The sequence below is a fragment of the Stegostoma tigrinum genome, chromosome 6 (assembly GCF_030684315.1).
Source record: "Stegostoma tigrinum isolate sSteTig4 chromosome 6, sSteTig4.hap1, whole genome shotgun sequence".
NCBI lineage: Eukaryota > Metazoa > Chordata > Chondrichthyes > Orectolobiformes > Stegostomatidae > Stegostoma > Stegostoma tigrinum.
In genome coordinates this window covers 107142073-107153899 of record NC_081359.1, presented here as the reverse complement: position 1 = coordinate 107153899, position 11827 = coordinate 107142073, and the positions used below count along the sequence as shown (strand labels likewise).

The following is an 11827-nucleotide window of genomic DNA, read 5'->3' as shown; positions in this document are numbered from 1 at the left end:
AAATTTGGACATGATCTCCCTTAGTCTCTGACATATCATGGATTGCGGTATTTAATACTGTCTCTGTGTCTGGTACAATATCAAGGAGAGATAAGAGAGCAATGTACATCATGCATAGTGACCCTTTAGAATAAAATAAGTCTTACAGGTCAGATTGAAAGTCCACTTTTCTCTATTTCTATCCATCATCTTATTTCTCAAGCCAATCTCTCTCTTATGTCAAACAGCATGGAAACACCTTTGCTTCAGAGTCATAAAGACCCATTTATAACAAGCGCAATATTGATAATCCCTCTCTCTCAGAGAGTCATACAGCACAGAAATAGAAACTTTGGTCCAATCAGTCAACACCAACCATAATTGCATACTAAACTAGTCCTACCTGCCTGCACTTGGCCCAAGTCCCTCCTAACATTTCTTATTCCTGTATGAATCTAAATGTCTTTTAAATGTTGTAACTGTATCTGCATCCACCACTTCCTCTGGAAATTCTTTCCACACACGAATCACTCTCTGTGCAAAAAAAAATTGCCCCCATGTCTTTTTAAATTTTCCTCCTCTCACCTTAAAAATATGTCTCCTAGTCTTGAAAACCCCAACCTGGGGAAAAGACATCCTCACGAATTTACGATTTTATAAACCTCTTTAAGGTTACCCTTTAACCTCTTGTGCCCCAGTGAAAAATATCTGCGACTATCCAGCCTATAACTCAAATCCTCCAGTCCCAGCAACATCCTGGTAAATCTTTTCTGAACCCTTTCCAATTTAATAATATCCTTCCTACAGTAGGGTGAATAGAACTGTACATTGTACTCCAAAAGTACTCACAGAACTCACCAATGTCCTGTACAACCTTAACATAATGTCCCAACTCGTATGCTCAATAGTCTGATCAATGAACGAAAGTGTTGTAAACATTTTCTAAACCATTCTGTCTACCTGTGATGCAACTTTCAAAGAACAATGTACCTGAACCTCTAGGCCTCTCTGTTCTACAACACTACCCAGGACTCTACCATAAATTGTATTAGTCCCACCCTTTTTGTTTTACCTAAATGCAATACTTTGTTCTTTCACAGGATAAGGACGTCACTGGTTAGGCAGCATTTATTGCCCATCCCTAATTTCCCAGAGGGCAGTCAAGAATCAACCACATGGCTGTGGGTCTGGAGTCACATGTAGGCCAGACCAGGTAAGGATGGCAGTTTCATTCCTTAAAAGACGTTAGTAAACCAGATGGGTCTTTTGAACAATTGACAATGGATTCATGGTCATCATTAGATTCTTAATTCCAGATATTTATTGAATTCAAATCCACCATCTGCCATTGCATGATTCAAGTCCAGATCCCCAGAATATTTTCTGGATCTCTGGCTTAGCAGTCCAGTGATAATGCCACTGGCCATCACCTCCCCTAATTCACTTCTCAAATCACACAGAAGAGGCCCTCTGGCCCAGTGAGTCTGCACCACTAAAAATATTCTACTATCTACGCTTGTCCCACTTTCCTAAACTTGGGGCCATAGCCTTGAAATACTCATGCAAGTACCTTTCCAATGGTTATGAGGTTTACTGCTACAATTACCCTTCCAGATAGTGCATTTGAGCTTTGCACTACAAAAATGTTTCACTCTAATCCCCTTTAAACCTTTAAATCATGCCTTCTTTTTATTGATGCATAGGACCTGCCATAACTGATTGGCCTGCATTTATTGCCTATCCCAAGTTGCCCTTGAGAAGGTGAGCTGCTTTCTTGAACTGCTGCAGTTCACCTGCTGGAAGGTTCACCCACAATGCTCTCCACCACCCAGCCTTTCAAAAACCTATCTACCCGATCTTTAAATATCCCTTCTCTCCCTCTTTGCAAGGTACCTGTGCCCTTAAGTGATTAGAGATAACAAAGTTTGGAGCTGGATGAACACAGCAGGCCAAGCAGCATCTTTTTGTGCTCCTGAGATGCTGCTTGGCCTGCTGTGTTCATCCAGCTCCACACTTTGTTATCTCGGATTATCCAACATCTGCAGTTCCCATTATCCCTTGAGTAATTAGGCTGGAATGGGACAGGGATGGGTAATAACTGTGATAATGGGAACTGCAGTTGCTGGAGAATCCAAGATAATGAAATGTGAGGCTGGATGAACACAGCAGGCCCAGCAACATCTCAGGAGCACAAAAGCTGACGTTTCGGGCCTAGACGCTTCATCAGAGAGAGGGATGGTTTCTCTCCATCTTCGGTCCGCCTCCCCCTCTCTCCCTATTTATTCCAGAACCCTCTCCACATCGCCCTTTTCTGATGAAGGGTCTAGGCCCGAAACGTCAGTTTTTATGCTCCTGAGATGCTGCTGGGCCTGCTGTGTTCATCCAGCCTCACATTTCATTATCTTGGGTAATAACTGCCTTGGCCTATGGGGCAGACAAGCACCTTCTGGCCCCGCCCCTTTGGGAGGTGGCGCAGTGCTGGCCGGGATACTGGAGGACGTGACAAGCTGTTGGCGGTCGTTGTTGGCAATGCCGGCCGTGAGCCGGAGCGTCGAAATCTGGCGGCTTGGGTGCTTCGTGATTTGCTTTCAATTATAAATAGATAACAAAAAATCCGCACTCTTCCTCCTCTATCCTTGGGGAAAATTAACATAAAAAGTGAAGGATGCCAAGTTTCGGCAGGACTCCTGAACTGCAGCGAGATCAGCACCGAGAGCCGTTGCCCAGAGACGCCGAGAGGTGAGGCGGCTTTTTTTTTGGTTATTTGTGAGTCTTTCCTTTCCCTGACTCTACATAGAATGTTGTAGGCACGGAGAACGTAATCACTGCTTCCCTTGGTAACCGATGGAAGCCGTTGTTAATATTTAACTGTCGCCGGGCCGCTCTGAGGAGGTAAACATTGGCCGCTGCGCATGCGTGCCGCCTTTTGAGGTGTGGATTGGGGTTTGGTTTGGGTTTGGGGTGCATGGCAACACCCTTGAATGAAGAATCCGTTTTTTCTCAGTTCATGGGATTTGAGCATATTGCCCATCCCTAAATGACCTCACTTGGCTGAGTGGCTAGTTTGCAAAACAGATTGGTGCCAACACTGTTGGCTCAATTCCCTCAACACCTTGTTATCAGGAAGGACTCTGCTTTTCTCCTTCTCCTTTGCCTCAGAAATGATGACCCTCAGCTTAACCCATCACCAGCTGCCTCTCGGTAAGGAGAGAGCAACACTATGGTCTGGTAGAACTGTGGTGACTTAATGGACCTAGAGATGGTGGTGCGGTCTAGGTGTTCCAGTGAAGGGTCGTATTGGACTCCAGACAAACATGCTTGCTTTCCACAGATGCTGTCAGAGCTGGTAGCTTTTATTGTGTTTTTAATTTCAGAATTCTACCATCCATAATATCTTGTTTTTGTTAAATAGGCCAGTCTCTGTGAAGGTGGCAGAGATCTTTCAGAGAATGGTATTAGTACAGTAGATATGTGTTTATGATAGTCTGTTTTAGAAACATTAAATCCCTACAGTGAGGAATCAGGCTGTTCAGCCCAACAAGCCCACACCAACTCTCCAAAGAGCATCTCCCTCCAGATGCGCCCCCTACCGTATCCCTGTAGTCCTTCATTTCCTGTGGCCAGTCCACCTAGCCTGTATATCTTTGGACTATGGGAAGAAAGCAGAGCACCTGGAGGAAACTCATGGGGACAATGTGCAAACTCTGCACAAACAGTTGCCAGAGGCTGGAATTGAACCTGTTTCCCTGGCACTGTGAGACAGCGGTGCTAGCCACTGTGCTCATGGTCACCAGTATTGATCTCATTGTTGCATTTGCTTAATCAGTTGAGTTTGAATTTCCTCTAGGTTACTAGTTCTATAGCAGAATCCCTACATTAGTGTATGGTATTGTATGTGCCATTTCTCCTTGTGTTGGTGACCAATGAAGTAAGCTCCCTCTGTGCGACAAAGCTATACATAACTAGAAAATTTGATTGACGCTCTCTGAAATAACTTCTGGAGTTAATTGTGGAAGTGGTTTGTATTTGATGGATGAGATAGCCACTTCCATGCTATTTTGTCATCTCAGACATGCAGTTTTAAGCTGATCTGTTACCCTGTCGAAGCCTAGGAAAAAGTTTCTCCATTTCCCCAATAGTATGTGTATGCAGTTCTTGTTAGGACAGGAACAGGTTTGAATTTGATTTCTGTGACTATTTTATTCTTCATTTTTGATATGTGGGCAACACTTGGAAGGCCAGCATTTCCTCAATTGTCTAATTGGTCTAGAGATGGCAGTGAGCTGCCGTCTTGGACCTTGCAGCCCATTTGAAATGGGGAAACACAATGCTGTTAGGGAGTGCTCTAGGGCTGAGTCCCAGAGGTAATGGAGAAATGATTGTTTAGTTCCAAATCAGGGTAGTACTGATTGACCTGGAAGGACACTTTCAGGCAGTCGTGGTCCCATGTTTCTGCTGTCCTTCATCATGTAGATGCTAGAGGTTGTGCATTTGCTGTTGAAAAGTTCTTTGACAAGTTGCTACTGTGACCCTCAGATGGAGGGCCTTAGCTATTGACTTCCTGTCTAAATGTATAGTAACTTGATGATAGTCCCAGGACATTGTTGCCATTTGGTAGAATTTAAACATCCAGAAAGTAAAACCAAAATTTTACAGACTTGTAGCCAGTCCACCTTCGTTTGCTGGTATTATATATTTTTAACTTTGGGCTTCTATGCATTATGTCACAACTAGTTGTTAATTTTAATTATTTTATGGGATCTGATTTTGCTGGCAGGACCACATTTGTTGCCAATCTTTAATTGCTGTTGAACTGAGTGGCTTGCTATGCCCTTTCAAATGGACAACCATATTGCTGTGTTTCCATGACATTCGGACTTTATTATCATGAAGCCCCCATTTAGGTGAAGACCCTTGGATGACAAGATATGTGGAACATCTAGTCGAGAGGAAGTAGGAAGCAAGGAGCAGACAGGGCTTTAGAGGTGTACAAGGTCACCAGGAAGGAATTGAAGAATGGACTTAGGAGAGATAGAAAGGGGTATGAAAAAACCCTGGCAGGTAGGATCAAGGAAAACCGCAAGGTATCGTGTGCTTATGTGAGGAACAAGAGGATGGCCAGAGTGAGTGCAGGGCCAATCAGGGATAGTGGAAGCAACTCGTGCACGGAGTCAGAAGAGGGAGGGGAGGTCTTTAATAAATATATTGCTTCAGTATTCACCAGTGAGAGGGGCCTTGACATTTGTTAGCACAACATGAAACAGGCAGATATGCTTGAACAGGTTGATGTTAGGATGGAGGATGTGCTAGAAATTTTGAAAAACATGAGGATAGGTAAGTCCCCTGGGTCAGACAGGATATACCTAAGGTTTCTACGGGAAGCGAGGGAAGGGATTGCCACCCCTTAGGCGATGATCTTTGCGTCCTGGCTGTCTACTGGAGTAGTAACAGATGATTGGAGGGTGGCAAATGTTATTCCCTTGTACAAGGAAGGGAATAGGGATAACTCTGGAAATTACAGACCGGTCAGTCTTTCTTCAGTGATGGGAAAATTGTTGGAGAGAATTCTGAGTATTTATGATTATTTGGAAAAGCACACTCTGATTAGAAATAGTCAGGATGGCTTTGTGAGGGGCAGGTCATTGCCTCACAAGCCTTATTGACTTATTTGAGGATGTGACAAAGCACATTGAAAGCAGAGCAGTGGCAATGGTGTATTTGGATTTTAGCAAGGTATTTGATAAGGTTCCCCATGACAGCCTCATTCAGAGAGTAAGGAGGCATGGGATTCGGGGAAATTTGGCCGTCTGGATACAAAACTGGCTGTCCAATAGAAGACAGAGGGTGGTAGTAGATGGAAAGTATTCAGCCTGGATCTTGGTGACCAGTGGTGTTCCACAGGGATATGTTCTGGGACCTCTGCTCTTTGTAATCTTTATGAATGACTTGAATGAGGAAGTGGAAAGGTGGGTTAGTATGTTTGCCAATGACAGAAAGGTTGGTGGAGTTGTGGACAGCATGAAGGGCTGTTATAAGTTTCAATGGGCCACTGACAGGATGCAGAGCTGGGCAAAGAAGTGGCAGATGGAATTCAACCCAGAAAAGTGTGAAGTGATTCCATTTGGAAGGTTGAATTTGAATGCAGAATACAGGATTCTTGGCAGTGTGGAGGAACAGCAGGATCTTGGGGTCCACAACCGTAGATCCTTCACAGTTGCTACTCAACTTGATAGGATTGTAAAGAAGGTGTATAGTCTGTGTGTTGGCTTTCATTGGCACGGGAATTCAATTTAAGAGCTGAGAGGTTATGCTGCAGCTCTATCTAACCCTCGTTAGACCACACTTGGAATATTGTGTTCAATTCTGGTCGCCTCATCATGGGAAGGATGTGGAAGTTTGAGAGGGTGCAGAGGAGATTGACTAGGATGCTGCCTGGACTGGAGGGCAGGTCTTATGAGGAAAGGCTGAGGGAACTAGGGATTTTTTTCATTAGAGCAAAGAAGGATAAGAGGTGACTTGATAGAGGTGTACTAGATGATGAGAGGTATAGATAGAGTGGATAGTCAGAGACTTTTTCCTAGGGTGGAAATGACTGTTATGAAGGGGCATAATTTTAAGGTGATTGGAAGATGTAGGGGAGTAGGTTCTTTACACAGTGGTGGGCGTGTGGAATGTACTGCCGGCAGTTGTAGTGGAATCAGCTAATTTAGAGACTTTGAAGTGACTCTTGGAAAGGCACATAGAGGATAGTAAAATATAGGATATGCAGGGTAGTTTGATCTTAGTAGGATAATAGTTTGGTGTAACATCGTGGGCCAAAGGGCATGTACTGTGCTGTTCTATGTTCCTGTCTATAAACTCATTGGCTTGACATTAGGAGAGGAGGGTAGTGGTAGAGGGTTGTTTTTCAGACTGGAAGCCTGTGACCAGCGATGTTCCATAGGGATCTGTGCTGCGTCCAATGTTTGTTATTTACATAAGCGATTCGGATGACCATTATAAGGAGCATGGACAGTGACTTTACAGGTGACAGCAAAATTGGTGGTATGGTGGACAGTGAGGAAGGTTATCTAAGATTTCAAAGGGACTTTGATCAATTGGCCAATGGGCAAAGGAGTGACAGATGGAATTTCATTTAGATAGATGTGAGGGTGTTACATTTTGGTAAGGCAAACAAGGACGGGACTTACATCGTTAATGCTAGGGCCCTGGGTCATGTTATAGAACAGAGAGACTTAGGGGTTCAGGTACACAGTTCGTTGAAAGTTGTATCTCAGGTGGACAGAGTAGTAAAGAAGGCATTTAGCAGGCTTGTCTTCATTGCTCAGACCATTGAGTAGAGGAGTTGGGACGTCATGTTGGGGCTGTACAGGATGTTGGTGAGGCTGCTTTTGGAGTATTGGGTACAGTTCTGGCCACCCTGCTGTAGGAAGTACGTTATTCAATCAGAGTGCAGAAAAGATTTCCAAAGATGTAGCTAGAACTGGAGGATTTGAGTTACGTTGAAAGGCTGGATAATCTGGGACTTTTGTCACTGGAGTGTAGGGATTTGAGGGGTGACCTTTAGAGGTTTATAAAATCATGATTTGTCAGAGGCAGGTCGTGTCTCTCAAACCGCCATTGAGTTTTTTGAGAAGGTGACCAAGCATGTGGATGAGGGTAGGGTTGACGTGGTGTACATGGACTTCAGTAAGGCCTTTGATAAGGTTCCACATGGTGGGCTGTTGGAAAAAATACAGAGGCTTGGGATTCAGGGAGATTTAGCAGTTTGGATTAGAAACTGGCTTTCTGTAAGAAGGCAACGAGTGGAGGTTGATGGAAAATATTCAGCCTGCAGTCCGGTCACTTGTCGTGTGCCTCAAGGATTTGTTTTGGGACCACTGCAGTTTTTATAAACGACTTGGATGCAGGCATTGATGGATGGCTTTGTAAGTTTGCGGATGACACTAAAGTCAGTGGAGTGGTGGACAGTGTGGAAGAATGTTGCAGGGAGACTTAGATAAACTGCAGAATTGGGCTGAAAGGTGGCAAATGGAGTTTAATATGGATAAATGTGAGGTCATTCACTTTGGGAGGAATAATATGAAGGCAGAATACCGGGTCAATGGAAAGATTCTTGGTAGTGTGGATGTGCAGAGGGATCTTGGTGTCCATGTACATACATCCCTGAAAGTTGCCACCCAGGTTGATAGCGCTGTTAAGAAGGCTTACGGTGTTTTAGGTTTTATTGGTAGAGGGATTGAATTCCGGAGCCGTGATGTCATGATGCAATTGCACAAAACGCTAGTGCGGCCTCATTTGGAATATTGCGTGCAGTTGTGGTCGCCACATTACAGGAAGGATGTGGAAGCATTGGAAAAGGTGCAGAGGAGATTTACCAGGATGTTGCCTGGTCTGGAGTGCAGGCCCTAATGAAGAAAGGCTGAGGGACTTGGGCCTGTTCTCATTGGAGAGAAAGAGGCTAAGAGGAGATTTAAAGAGAAATACAAGATGATCAGTGGATTAGATAGGATGGACAGTGAGAGTCTTTTGCTAAGGATGATGACTTCAGCTTGTACAAGGGGGCATAGCTACAAATTGAGGGGTGATAGATTTAAGATAGATGCCAGAGGCAGGTTCTTTACTCAGAGTGGTAAGGGCGTGGAACACCCTGCCTGCCAATGTCGTTAACTCAGCCATGTTAGGGGCATTTAAATAGTCCTTGGATAAGCATATGGATGATGAAGGGATAGTGTAGGGGGATGGGCTTAGATTAGTTCACAGGTCGGTGCAACATCGAGGGCCAAGGGGCCTGTTCTGCGCTGTATTGTTCTATGTTCTATGAAGAGCATAAGTAAGGTGAATAGCAGAAGTTTTTGACCTAGGGTTGGGGAGTTTAAAACTATACCCTCTACTTCTGAGGTGAGAGGAGAAAAATTGTAAAGGGGCCCGAGTGTCAACTGTTTTCACACAGGGTGTGGTTTGTGTGTGGAATGAACTGCCATAGGAAGTAACAGATGCAGGTACAGCTACAACATTTAAAAGGCATTTGGATAAATACATGAATAGGAAAGGTTTAGAGGGATATGGGCTAAATGCATGCAAATAAAACTAGTTTGGTCTGGGAAACTTGGTCAGTATGGACAAGTTTGACAGAAAAATCCAAATCCATGCTATGTGACTCTGACTGACTCTGAAAGACCAATAATGTTTGACAGTATCTATTGTACTGTTTAGAAATAAGCTTGGACAGGAGAGCATAGCCTCAAGATTAGAGGGAGCAGATTTAGGACTGAATTGAGATGGAACTTCTTCACCCAGCGGGTTGTTAATCTATGGAATTCCTTGCCCAGTGAAGTAGTTGATGCTACTTAAGTGAAAGTTTTTAAAGCTAAAGTAGATTTTTTTTGAACAATAAAGGAATTGAGGGATACCGTGAGAGCGCGGATTAGTGGATCTGAGTCCACGAGCCATGATCTTATTGAATGGCGGAGCAGGCTTGAAGGGCCGGATGGCCTCCTAGTGGTTATGTTCTAAGCACAGTTCTATAACAAGGTGTGGAGCTGGAGGAACACAGCAGGCACCTTCAGAGGAGATGGAAAGTTGATGTTTTGGGTCTGGACCCTTCTTCAGAAAAATTGTTTTTGTTATCTCAGACTCCAGCATCGGCAGTTCCTACTATCTCCGAGCGCAGTTTTATGTTGGTTTGAATTTGGATTATTTGTGGGGTTGAAGCCTACCTCTTTTATGTCATTTGTGATATTTTTCTCGCTGTGATTTACCTGTGCCTAAATATTTTAATAGTTCTTCCTACAAATCCTCTCTTCAAGGAGCCTTCCAAGAATTCTGTTTCACTTGACATCAAATAGGGCACTTTGGAAATCTCCAGTCGTCCCATCATTGTGAGCTCCATTATGTATGGTAATAAGAGATAATGGGAACTACAGATGCTGGAGAATCCAAGATAACAAAGTGTGAAGCTGGATGAACACAGTAGGCCAAGCAGCATCTCAGGAGCACGAAAGCTGACGTTTCAGGCCTAGACCCTCTCTGATGAAGGGTTTAGGCCCGAAACGTCAGCTTTTGTGCTCCTGAGATGCTGCCTGGCCTACTGTGTTCATCCAGCTTCACACTTTGTTATCTATGTATGGTAATAAGCTTGTTTGCATTGCATTTGACACTACCTTGTGGCTATGTTTACAGTGGACTCCTTTTAAATTGGCATTTGTAGTTAGTAGCTACACATCCCTGATTGATTGACAGCCAAATGTTGGCTTGGTAATTGTGTTGTTCACTGGAACCCCCCCCCCCCCCCAAAAAAGTAAATTGAATTTATAGATTTTTAACGTTTGTTTTTAGGATGTACACAATACTAGAAAAGTCACAATTGTGCCAATTCCTATTTGCTGTCAAAATAGTGACTGGTATTATGGTCCCAGTTGATATTACTACTGGACAGGAATGAAACCTCACCTAATGGAGTTCTTTTAAAAAAAGTCATGGTGGTCATTCATTGAGCCAGATGCACACAAAGCCGCAAACCTCTTTTAATGATAATCATTACAGTCGTTGAATTCCCTACTATCAAAATCCTGGAGTGTTACCATTGACCATGAACTGAACTGGAGTACGTCAGAGGCTAGGAATCTTGTAGCGAGTTAATTGCCTTCTGACTCCCCAAAGCCTGTCTGCCATCTAAAAGGCAAGAGTGTGATGGCAAACTGCTAACTGGCCCATGTAGGCTTCAAGAACACTCAATAAATAAACTTAACACCATTTAGGACAAAGCAGCCCATTTAATTGGCACCACTTCCACAAGTTTCACTGCTGATATTCACCAATTCATGAAATTTACCATTTAGACAGGACCTTCCAAAAGTAAGATCCCTACCTACTACTTAGTAGGATAGGCACAGCAGATACATGGGACCACTTGTAACTAAATCTCAATTTCATTGACCTTACTCGGAAATGTATCACAAATCCCTCATTTTCATTGGGTTAAAAACCAGGAACTTGCTATCTAAAAGCATTGTTGATGCATCAACACCGAAAGAGACTGCAGTGGTTCACGAGGGCACTTCACATTGATGTTTTCAAGGGCAAAATGGGATGAACAATAAATTCCACTTCAGCTAACCAAGCTCTCATCCCATGACTGAATAAAAGCAAAATAAAACAGAATTTTATGTAAAGGGACAAACAGTAAACTAAAACAATCATGCTCTCCAAATATAGAACACGATTTGAAAGATCTTATAACACACTGGAAAAAAGGTCATCCATTCCCCAGCACCATCACTTTGCAAATCCAGAGAGATTACCCTTGCGTCTCAAATCCTTAAAGCCAGTTCAGTTGTTCTTTTCTTGTGAACTGTGAAGTCATCATATGTGAATACGCTTAAAACTGAAGCCTTGGATGACTTAAGTCTTTAAATAATCTATTGATTTCTAACCAGATATTTCTGGTCTGGAAGTTACTTGACCAACTTTCTGTTAAGGTAACTTATTCCCTTAACCATTCTATACTCCTTGGAGAGGAATTTATACTGTTGTTTCTGACTCAATCAGGTCTAATCCTAAACTGCACTTAAATTCCAATCTTTGGATTTTCTGCGCCAACATCAAATAAACGTGCACTTAAAGTAACAAGAGTAAGTCACTTAGTTCTTAGGGCCTACTCCACAATTCAGTAAGATAATGGCTGATTGGATTTAACTTCAACACTACATTCCTGCATATTCTAACAACCTTTAATTCCTTTGATAATCAAGAGTCTATCTACCTCTATTCTACATCCACTGCCTTTTAACCAAAGGAATTTCAAAGACTTTCAACCCTGTGAGAAGAAAAAAATTGTTTCTTCTTC

The 11827-nt window shown here is 43.2% G+C and overlaps 1 protein-coding gene across 3 annotated transcripts in view; it reads left to right on the top strand.

Annotated features, from left to right (window-relative positions):
* The first annotated feature begins 2469 nt into the window (after positions 1 to 2469).
* The window catches only part of emsy (EMSY transcriptional repressor, BRCA2 interacting), a 97488-nt gene continuing 88130 nt past the window's right edge, over positions 2470 to 11827 (top strand). For all 3 annotated transcript variants that reach the window (XM_059646838.1, XM_059646837.1, XM_048532647.1), the window contains exon 1: positions 2470 to 2718. The gene's annotated coding sequence lies outside the window, so the exon portion shown is untranslated. The remainder of the gene's footprint in view (positions 2719 to 11827) is intronic.